Source organism: Rutilus rutilus (assembly GCF_951802725.1).
Source record: "Rutilus rutilus genome assembly, chromosome: 1".
Lineage (NCBI taxonomy): Eukaryota > Metazoa > Chordata > Actinopteri > Cypriniformes > Leuciscidae > Rutilus > Rutilus rutilus.
Window position 1 is genome coordinate 28,290,429 of NC_140209.1, and position 12,365 is coordinate 28,302,793.

The 12,365-nt window shown below is 35.8% G+C and overlaps 2 protein-coding genes across 2 annotated transcripts in view; both read left to right on the plus strand.

Moving 5' to 3' along the window:
• The window catches only part of LOC311304498 (gap junction alpha-1 protein-like), a gene marked incomplete at both ends in the record, with an annotated part of 434,020 nt that overhangs the window by 311,668 nt on the left and 109,987 nt on the right, over positions 1-12,365 (plus strand). The window lies entirely within an intron of this gene.
• The window catches only part of LOC311298694 (immunoglobulin superfamily member 1-like), a 52,128-nt gene that overhangs the window by 988 nt on the left and 38,775 nt on the right, over positions 1-12,365 (plus strand). The gene's annotated exons all lie outside the window — the stretch shown is intronic.

Here is a 12,365-nt window from a genome sequence, read left to right on the forward strand (position 1 = left end):
ATTTTCTTCTAGAAACAAACTTTGTTGTATTATTTTCATGTTATCACTGTGAAGCTGCTTTGATACAATCTGTATTGTAAAAACTTGACTTGACTTGACTTGACTCAGAGGGGTTGTGCAACTGTAAAATCAAGGTCAGTGAGAGAGACTGATTCTGCTTCAGCTTCATGTCTTCATGTTGGTCCGGCCGGAGGAGTTTCTCCACATCTCAGACAATATCATGCAGGCGAAGGGAAAAACCCTAAAGCAGAGCCAGCCTTGACAACATTCTCCACACCTGCTCTTCCTCATCCTCTTCCTCCTTGTTCACCACCTCTTATACACACACTCTTCCTTCTCTCCCTCTTTTACAGTTTTTCTCAATTGCTAAAACACTAAAACTCATTGGCTGAACAAAGTTCTCAGTTGCCTGAACTCATTTAGCTAATTGTGCAGTCTGTTGTCAATAATACCATTTCACATGGTAAAACACAATTTTCAGATCTCACTTAGACTTTTCAGCAAAACTCTAAACACATTCTCATTCTCAAAACACATACTGGTAAACACAAGAGGCAACAATCAAATACAAATAGAGAACACACGTCATTGATTGAACACAACCACTTAAAACTGATTTAACCTGTTTCAAAAGATGTGACACAACCAATATAAGCCAGTTCAAAGAGCAAACAGGTTGTTGAAGGTGGAAAGGAGAAAGTCTGAGAATGGATAAAAGAAACTATATGTGAGAGGACGAGGATGAGTACATATGTGAGGTGGGTGACGAGGAGGAGGAGGAAGAGAAGGAGGAGGAGGGCAAGAAAGAGGAAGAGGAGGAGGGCAAAAAAGAAGGAGGAGGAGGGCAAGAAAGAGGAAGGGGGGAGAGGAGGGTAAGAAAGAGGAAGAGGAGGAGGGCAAGAAAGAGGAAGGGGGGAGGAGGGCAAGAAAGGAGGAGGGACGATACTGCTTAATGTGTTTTCTATTTTTTCATTTTGATCACTTTGTTTAAGATTTGAGAGCAGTGTTTGATTTTGAACACAGGTAAAACTGTTTCGAGGCGAAAGTTTCATTTTGCCAGAGGAGTCAGAAGTTTTGTAAATAGTGCTTGAAGATAAGGTTTTGTGTTTAATGTTTTCAGAAAATGGAGCAAGGTTTCAGAAATTGTTTTAGCAATTGAGAAAAACTGTATTCTTGCCATCCATTGTTGGTGCAATGCATATGAATCTCAACAATGGTCACATGCTTCATGGTGCAATGCATTCTGAGTGCATCATACGAAACTTATCCATGGCTCCCAGAATGCATTGCACCATGAAGCATGTGACCATTGTTGAGATTCATATGCTGATTCTTGATGTCTGTGTGCGAGTAAAACTCACAGGAGTCTAAAATATGTAAATGGTGTGTTAAAATCATTTGATGTTCTGATTGAACTGTTCTGATTAAACTGTGCTGGATCTCTTGCTGCAGAATCACAACAATAAAACAAAGTGAATACCATACTACCTATATAAACCTCACACATAATATCAGTGAGTTAAGCCACTACATGATGATGATTATATTCTTATCACCAATCAGCTTACAGCATCTGATCATATTTTCTCTTGCTGTTCTCGCCACAACAAACAGACACAGCTGCCAGAGAAAAACTAATGTTTAAAAGTCAAGAGCCTGACTAAAGCACACACGGATCGCCACAATGGTAACATCAAACCAAACTATTACTTTCAAATAAATAATCAACATCTTAACCTCTTCTTAATTATTTTCTGTAGATGTCTGACATAAATAAAGTCAGTCTGGTTAGTAATAAGTGAAGCTGGTAAAGCTGTTTGTGGAGTTGTTTAATCAGATCTTGAGAAATTTGATGTATTTTATCTTCAGTTGATTTCATCCAAGGCTGTGGCTGGAAGTAGTTCTTGTGTTTCTCTTTCCTTCAGTGATTCTGCTTGTTAACAGCAGGTGTTCATCATTAATGCACAATCATTATTCAATCACTTAATTATCTCATTACCTCCAACACTGATTAAGTGTTACATTAAACAGCCTGTAGTTTGCACACTAAGCAGTGTTCATTTCATCTGGGCAAACCCATGTGGGGCCTACATGGAAACTGGGTGCAAAACTGGCTGGGTCCCAGTTAGATAGCCCAGGTCAAACCCATTTGGGCCACACACGGCTGTGCTAGCTGGGATAAGATCTAAACCAACTAAACAAACCATAAAAGAATGAAAGTTGAGCATGAAATGATGGTCTTTGACAAGCAAACGAAGGAGAATAGCTTTAAATGTGTATCACTAATGTAAAATCAACAGTTGATCAGCTCCATGTTCACTGTAATGAGTTTTTTCTCTTTGTTTTTAGTGCTGATTTGCAACATCTACTCTGGACAAACTGAAGGTGATTATATTTTAGTTGTGTATTTCATCACATATAAGTGATTCTATAAATGTTACAATATACGCTATCTGTCAAAAGTTTGGAAATAATAATAAAAAAAATTAAGTATCTCATGCATTTATTTGATAAAAAATTCAGCAAAACAGCGATATTGTGAAATATTATTACAATTAAAAGTAATTGTTTTCTATATGAATTTACTGTAACGTAATTTATGCAGGGATCAAAGCTGAATTTTCAGCATTATTACACAATTCTTCAGTGTCATGTGATCCTTCAGAAATTATTCTGATATGATGATATGAAAGAAACATTTCTGATTATTATATCAATGTTGAAAACAGTTATTGCTGCTTACAGTTTTTCTCGATTGCTTAAACACATTTTTTTAAACTATGCCTCGTATACTCAAAACTGTAAACACAAATCCATAACGTATCACCCAATTCCCCAAACATCCTATTTTCAGGTCAAAATGAAGCTCTACACTCAAAACCATTCACTCTTGCTGAAAAACCAAACTTTGCCCTCAGACAGGACACACAAGCCCTCAAAATCACACACACTACAACATAGTCTAACACACTGGTGCAATAAATTCAGAACAACATTTCCAAAACTGGTAAGTTATGTTGCTTGTGGTCCCCCCCCCCTCACAAACCTTTTCACATGATGAACACAAAAGACACAACCAATGGATACATTGGCACATTTTTATTCATTCATGTACTACACAGTACAACACACACACAACAAAACAAAACAAACATTTTTTTATTCTCTCCTCTAATTTTTTTAATTTTTTTTATATTTACTTACAGTAAGATGTGTGTGACCATCATATGACAGTAAAAGAGCCACACAAACCTTATTCTAATATGGAATTGTATTGAAATGGTAAAGAGTTTTGGGACGTGACAGGAGGGCCTCCACTCAAGGATACAATATGATGAACACGTCTAAGAATGTTCCACATATGGTTGAAATACCATCATTGGCCTAGAAAGATAACATTCTGGGAGTCAAGACTATAAAGGAGAAAGGATGCCCTCCCTTCACTGTCTAACTCTGCAGCATGGGCGGATCTACAGGGGGGCAAGGGGGGGGCAAGGGGGGGGCAAGGGGGGGGCAAGCCCCCCCCCCACTCTAGAGCCTTGCCCCCCCAGCTGCCCCCCTAACTTTGATGATCCTAAAAAATGTACTTGTAAAAACAACCCGCCACTGTGTCCACAAGCTTCTCAAAACAGTGACCTAAACAATACCTTTACCAAAAGTGAACAATTTAATTTTAAATGTATTATTAGCCCCTCCCCCCTGCCCCTCAAATACTTAGTTACGTCCCTGATTCAAACGTGCAGAGTGGCGTTCGCTCAGTCTGGCTCACACACAGCGAGTCTGCTGCAACCCGACTGGAGAGACTGAGCTGCCCCAGAGCCTCTGAAGGTGAAGTGAGTTTCCCCAGGTGTAGTTTAAACACGTTTAACTTAAAGTTACATTTGTAATGAATGTATTGTATGCTAAAGACGATTCAGCATCAGCAACAACAGCGAGTCTATTACGTTAGCCAAAATCAGCGGTCAAATCGCTCCCTCCTGAAATGTCTTAAAATGGCCGTTAATAGTTGGGAGAAAATATGATGCGTAATAATGATTAGGTCTGCATTTGGTCTTAAAGAGGCAGCAGTCTAATAATCCTGCTGACGATTGCTCCATTAATGTGAATCACAATAAAAGGCAAAGAGAAAATCAGTCACAGCTCTTGAATGAATAATTTTGGCTTTTATAAGCTTTAACCTATCTATGATAAACTATGCAGTGTTATTTTAAATCTGACTTTATTAGATGTCTTTTTAGCCCATTACTAGTAATGTCAGACATTACTGAAATTAAAGCACTGGGTCTATAATTTGTATATTTGTTTAATTGTATACTTTTTTTGTTTGACCATATGTCTGTACTTTGTTTTTGGTGTCCTATGTCTTCTGTATATAAAACACAAAAACCTGCACCCTTCTGCATAACATACATGTTTTATTTGTTTTGTTAAAGCATTGCTTTTTCTTTTGCTATAGATATTTATTTTACATTTCAAAATATAAAGCAATATTAATTATGTTCTAAATTATTTTTCCCTTTTTTTATATATAACAAAAAGAACCGATAAGAATACCGTTAAAGTACCGGATCGATAAGGAGTATCGGTAAGAGTAGTAATACCCTTAATGATACCCATCCCTATTGGCAGCAACGTATTACAGTTTTTCTTGATTGCTTAAACACTATAACCAGGCTTTTGAACTAAAATTTCAAAACCATAATGCCATTTATCAAAAAGCACACCCATTTCACTAAACTATAAACACTATTCCCTGTTTTGACTTATGAGTCAGATTTGTTGAACTGTCACTGCAAAACTCTACACACAAATCCCTTCATTTCTCATTGCTTAGACCATGTTGTCATTTAGAAAGCACTAGCATTCAAAATTGTTCACTCAAGTCAGCACAGCTTCAGCTCATTTAGCACACAATTACCCAGGTGGAAACACTAAGAGTCAAAATTTAACACACATCAATCAGAACCTTCAATAGATATATAAAAGGGCCCAAATCAGTTTATTGAGTTTTGGAACAATGGATCCAGAAGGACATGAAGGAAGAGTGATAAGAATGAGGAGGAGGAAGGGCAAGGGCAAGAAGACAAGCAGTCTCAGATGAAATTCAAGCCACTCTAGTTGCCCATGTCTTTATCAATGGTATGACTGTGAGGGAGGCTGGGCTACGAGGGAGGCCAAATTTGAGTCGCTTTACCGGCGCCTCGAGAACCTTCAGGGAGGTGTGGTGGCAAACAAAATTCTATCACTGAATAAGAGACAAACATTTCCAATAGTCTTTGATGAGGTGTATTTTCTTGCAAGAAAAGGCCAGCAGTCGTACAGTCACACAGAGTGACAGAGTGTGACAGTGAAGGGAGGGCATCCTTTCTCCTTTATAGTCTTGACTCCCAGAATGTTATCTTTCAGGCAAATGATGGTGTTTCAACCATATGTGGAACATTCTTAGACGTGTTGTTCATCATACTGTGTGGAGGCCCTCCTGTCACGTGCCAACACTCTTTACCATTCCAATACAATTCGAATTCCATATTAGAATATGGTTTGTGTGTGCTCTTTTACTGTCATATGTTGGTCACACAAATCTTACTGTAAGTAAATAAAAAATAAAAAAATTAGAGGAGAGAGTAAAAAAAAAAAAGAGTAAAAAAAGAAGAAGAGTAAATCAGGAAAAAAAAAATTTGTGTGTGTGTTTTCTGTGTATGTGCCAATGTATCCACTGGTTGTGTCTTTTGTGTTCATCATGTGAAAAGGTTTGTGATGGGGGGGAACCACAAGCAACATAACTTACCAGTTTTGGAAATGTTGTTTTGAATTTATTGCACCAGTGTCTTAGACTATGTTGTAGTGTGTGTGATTTTGAGTGCTTGTGTGTCCTGTCTGAGGTCAAAGTTTGGTTTTTCAGCAAGAGTGAATGGTTTTGAGTGTAGAGCTTCATTTTGACCTGAAAATAGGATGTTTGGGGAATTGGGTGAGACGTTATGGATTTGTGTTTATAGTTTTGAGAATACGAGGCATAGTTTCAAGAAATGTGTTTAAGCAATCGAGAAAAACTGTAAAAGTTATGGCTAATTTAACTGTGATTAAATTCAGTATACAGTATATACGTATGCCATATGTTGCCACCACTCAAAAATTCCTGCCCCCCTTCCTTCATGTCTTTCTGGATCTACTGTTCCAAAACTCAATAAACTGATTTGGGCCCTTTTATCTATTGAAGGATCTGATTGGTGTGTGTTCAATTTTGACTCTAGTGTTTCCACCTGGGTAATTGTGTGTTAACTGAGCTGAAGCTGTGCTGACTTGAGTGAACAATATTGAATGCTAGTGCTTTCTAAATGACAACATGGTCTAGGCAATGAGAAATTAAGAGATTTGTGTGTAGAGTTTTGCAGTGACAGTTCAACAAATCTGACTCATGTGTCAAAACAGGGAATAGTGTTTATAGTTTAGTGAAATGGGTGTGCTTTTTGATAAATGGCATTATGGTTTTGAAATTTTAGTTCAAAAGCATGGTTATAGTGTTTAAGCAATCGAGAAAAACTGTAATATTTTTGTGGAAACAAAACCATTAAAACATTTGAGGGAAGATAAAAACGAGAGAAATTAATACTTTAATGTTTTCAACATTTGTAAGAATAATCAGAAATGATTAGAATATTAGAATTAGAGTGATTTCATTAATGGTTTCCAGTGAACTACAGGAACACACACACAGTTTTGTCTGACATAGAAAAATATTCCTGTTATGTAACAGAGACTGAAGGATCAGGCATTTCACAACTGAGTGATGAAGTTCCCAGAGCAGTTTTAAGTGTTTCTCCTCAGAAGTGGTTGACTGAAGGAGATCCAGTGACTCTGAACTGTGAGGTTAACAGCTCTTCTACAGGCTGGACATTCAGCTGGTTCACTGTTTCATCAGGTATTATAAAGTCCTCTGTGTGATTAGAATATACATTAACTGGTTTTATCAAAAACATTATTATAAATAATTTCCTTTAGTGATCATCTGCATGTTCTCACTTAACACAGACTTGAGTGATCGCTATGAGCCGCTCTCAGACAGCAGCAGAGGAGCTGGAGGAAAATACACTGTCAGTTCTGTTGATCTAAAACACACAGGAGTTTATGTGTGCAGAGCAGAGAGAGGAAAACCAGCCTATACAACATGGTACAGCAACAAACAATCACTGTGGGTCACTGGTGAGTTTACACTCAGTTTAAATGATTGATTCATCTTTAATAAAGACCAAACATTTCCAAATTATATCTGTAATGGTCTTGTCAGGTGTTTCTCCTCCAGTGACTCTGATCATCAGTCCCAGCAGAACTCAACACTTCACATCTGACTCTCTCTCTCTGAGCTGTGAAGACCAGAGTAACTCTGATGGATGGACAGTGAGAAGATACACAGAGAGTTGGGGGCTGGAAGATTGTTTATCATTTTACCGGGGATCACAAACAGGATCTACATGTACAATCAGCTCCACCGTAACATCAGCCACTGGAGTTTACTGGTGTCAGTCTGAATCTGGAGAGAAATATCATCCTGTTAATATCACTGTACACTGTGAGTCTGTGTTTCTGTATTTATTCATTTCACTGCCAGTTTACAATCAATGCATGAAGCTGGATGATTTAACAAGAGCAGATACTAATGTAAGCAGACAGAACATCATAACAATACACTAAACACACTCAGAAACCAGTGCACAATTAAAAAAGATCTGTATTTTTTGTCTTGTTTTTATTATGTTAACATTTTTTTCATGTATTGCATGTTTCCTCTATTTCTGTAGCTGGTGTGATTCTGGAGAGTCCTGTTCATCCTGTGACTGAAGGAGAGACTCTGACTCTACGCTGTTTAAATCAATATACATCCCCACCAAACTTAAGAGCTGATTTCTATAAAGATGGATCACTCGTCCATAATGAAACTATAGAAATGATCATCCCGACTGTCTCAAAGTCACACGAGGGTTTCTACAACTGCAAACACTCGAGAGGAGAGTCTCCCAAGAGCTGGATCTCAGTCAGAGGTGAGAGTCACTGAAACTGTGAGCTGATTTATTTCTTCATATGCCCTCGTTCAGATATAGCGCATGATAAAGTGCTTGTGTGTCTCTTTTTCAGGGTCTCATTCAGACTCTCAGATCTCTGTCCTCCACACACTCACTTCTGTACTGGCAGCTTGTCCATATCTGCTAGTGACAGTCGTGCTGATTTACAAATGCTGCAGAATGAGAGGTAAAACACCCGAGTGATTTATTAGAAGTCATTGTTATCATTATATTTAATTGACCAAACATTCATTCAAAATGACCATTGATATTATGTGTCACATTTGGCTTTGATCACTGATGGTTTGTTCTTTGCTTCAAAAACAGTGTTGTGACAACTGCTTTACAAATGCTGAACTGACTAATTTGGTTCAATTAATATACTTAAAAGATGATAGTAGTTCATAAAAGCAAGAAAAAATAGTGAATGCTGAGTGTATTTAACAGTTACATGGAGAGGAAAACATTTTAATCTGAAACTAATTTGTTGTGACTGTCAGAAAACTTCAGCGTCTTCCTAGAATCTTTATTATTGGTGTGTGTGTGTGTGTGTGAGAGAGAGAGAGAGAGAGAGAGAGAGAGAGAGAGAGAGTGTGTGTATTTCATACAGGAGTCACTACTGATTCACAATGTCTAACATTTGGCATGTTACGGTTGTTAAAGTCAACATGAACCAGATTTCCCAACCCACTTTACTTCCATTGATTACATGCGTTCCCAATTGATTTTATACACCCGGAATTGATTGTAAAAAGCAGGTTAAACTGTGGAATAGCCAAGAAAGGGTACATTTTGATTTAATGTTGGCTTTAACAAGGTACATGAATGTTAACCTGTTTAACCGGTTTGGTTTTTCTGTTTTTGACCAATAAACTATTATTGGTAATATGGATCAGACCATCACTAAGCTTTAGCATCACAAGTACATCCCCGTCCTCTCACAGTTTCATTCCCATTGGCCAAATTATTTTCCTCTTTTAATATTTATATTTTGTTTTAATTACAATAAAATTGCTCTCTTAAGCCTGACATTTTGTTCTGCTTTATGTAATACTGTGCAATTCTTTAAAATATAAGGTTTGTGTGATATTTGCATGATTCACATTATAACCACATGAACACACTGTCATTTGTAAGCATGTATATTCCTGACTTGTATTGCTGCAGTGTTTCATATTTTAATTGTTTACTTTTCTTAATAAAGAAACAGCCTTTTTGAAATATTCTGGATCTGATGCTTTGTCTTGCAGTGCCACAAATAAAAGCAAGAATGTGAAATGTGAATGTTAAAATGTGACTCAAGTTTTAATCTCTTTGCAACATAAAAGTACTTCAATCTACAGAAATTATTACATTTATGGGGAGAATAATAATATAACTATATAATTATATATTACTATTACTATTCGAATTCTAATAACAATTCTTGTACATGCTTTTTTTGTAGAGCCTATGAATTCACACATAATTATTTGTACACATCCTGTGGTTCTGGCGTGTAAAACTATTACACTATAGTGGTCACATGGTGAGAACTGCGGGTTGTGTGACGGTGTGTGATTTTTAACTACTAAACATGAACACATGGTTTCCAGTTCTGAATATGTGTTTAGAGTTGTGAAACACAAGAATAGTGTTAATTGTTCTGAGGAATCTTTTAGAAAATGGTATTATGTTGATGAAAATTGTCTAATATAATTGATTTTAGTGAATGAGTACTTGAGATAAACTGTTTTAAGTTTATAGATTTATGAAAAGCCTTTGACCCCAAGTATGAGCAATGACGTTTAGCAAGCACCACTAATTCAGATTCTTATGTGTTCAGTGTCATTCTGCATGAAGCACGAATAAAACAACTTCTCTTCACACCAGTTTCCTATACTTCCTCTTTCGTCTCTCTGTTAAATGCGTCATTCTACAATTTTGGGTAGGCTACATGTTATGTTCATCGTTGATGATTAAGTCTTTTCTAATCATTTTCTTCAGATTATATTTTATTCATTAAGGAAACACAGATTATAATATCACACGAATATTTAGGGTAAATTGTAACAAAGGCACACCATGTGTGTGAGAGTTTTGAATGGGTGCCTTTTGTAGAGAACACATGTGGGTTCTTTGTATAAAAGTTTGAGCACTCCAGCTAAAAATGCAATGAGTCACAGATGCAGAACAAAGTTTTACAACCACACCCATCTTCCCATAACTATGATGATACAACCCAAATTATTCTGTTTGTGCCAAGCAAGAAAAAGGATCTGAATGTTATTGAACTATTATTATCCCTTACATTTCCTCAGACACTAAGGATTTAGGATTTTATCTTGATAGTATCCTTAAAGGGATAGTTCACCCAAAAATAAAAATTCTGTCATCATTTACTTACTCTCATGTTGTTCCAAACATATAAGACCTTCGTTCATCTTGAGGACAGAAATGAAAATATTTTTACTAAATTCTGAGCAATTTTTGTCCCTCCATTGACAGCTTCTCAACTACCTCCACGCTTCAAAAAGTTCATAAAGAGATTGTAAATCTAATCCGTATGAATTGAGTGGTTTAGTCCTAACTTTCTGGAGATAATGGATCGCTTTATATGATGAACAGATTGAATGTAGGCTTTTAATCACATATAAACATTGATCAGCGAACATAAACAGAAGTCTAACCAAACCAGAGGGTTGTTCCATAAAAGATGCTTAGAAAAGCGGGGATTAAACTCCAAAACCGGACTTGAATGAGCCTAACAAATAAGTTGGGGCTAAAGTGGTTCCATAAAAGGTATAGGCTAATTGAAGTTCACGCAATCTCACTAATTTGATCCAGGTTTATCTAGTCTAGATAATTGCGTGTGCACGCGTTTCTGAAGCAGCCCTAGAGGTAGATCATAGATCAAATCGATCCACCATCAAACAGCGTATATTAAGTGCTTTTTTTTTAAAGAAATTAAATATATAAAGATACAAAATATAGTTTTGGGTATAGGACCTATGCTACTTAATAAAGATGATATATACTTATTTAGAATGCTGAGAATTACAGCTTTTAATGCAATAATTTTTTGGAGAAAGCAAGAATCCCCAGTTTTAAATGAGTGGTTAGATTTAGTTTCTAAAGTAGGCCTACACTATGGAGAGGATAACATGAAATTAAGAGCAAATGTATACATTTTGAAAAGATATGTGCAACTCTAAAATCAAAGAATATTCCATAAAATAAAGGAATATATATTAGCCTACATTAACTAATTTTTTATATAACCCTCCCTCCCTTTTATTTCTAGTTATTTGTTATTTTATTTATTGACTTAATTAGTATTGAATATTTGATATTTAAATAATATTACTTGAATAACTATTAGGAATTATGTGTCATTATAAGAGTTTCATATAAATATGTGAATGTTAAATTTGTATTAATATTTATTTATTGTTTTTTGTCTTTTTCCCCTTAAATCATATGTAAAAGTGTCTAACTATGTACTTTTTGGTGTGTGCATGTACATTGTACATTGTGTGTTTTTTAGGCGATGAGTTGGTGGGTATTATCACAAAAGAAAAAAAGTAGAAGGAAAAATAAGGAATATTTATTGGGGGAAAATATGATGTCTTTAAAGGAACTGTCCATTTGTATAATTGTGTTAAATGTGTTTGAATTGAAAGACATAATAAAGTACATAATATATAATGCTAAAATATTTGTTATTTGGACATTAGATGTGCCTTATTTAGAATTTTAAACCTACAAGTGTATTTTTATGATAGCAATAACTGTAAAGGGACTATTGTAATGGGGTAAATCAAATGTAGGCTAATATACTGTCAATTACTAAGCTCAGATTCATCTTACCAGTTAAAATGTAGTGTGTGCTTTTGTAATTATTTATTTTTAATTTTGTGATTTTAACTTCTGCTTTAAAAAGCTTTTTTTTAGATTGTGTTCTAATGTTCTTCTAATAATCATAAACATGTACTACAGCTGCCAAACAAAACCAGAGAGAAATGTTTTAACAAATCTTAGAAATAAAGCATAAAAAATAAAGAAAACCTGTAGTATATATTCTATCTATCTATCTATCTATCTATCTATCTATCTATCTATCTTTTGTCTAATTTATCATTGTAGCCTTATTTAAGTTGATTTTCTGTATACTGTGTATTTATTTTTGGACTAATAGTGGTTAATACAGTCCAATAATGGTATGAGAGAGTGTCAGTGGTAATATCATTGTGTTCTTGTCGGTCAGTGTTAGAGGATCTGTGTAACAACTGAGGCTTAGCCTGACAGTTAGCCTGCCCTGGACCAGGC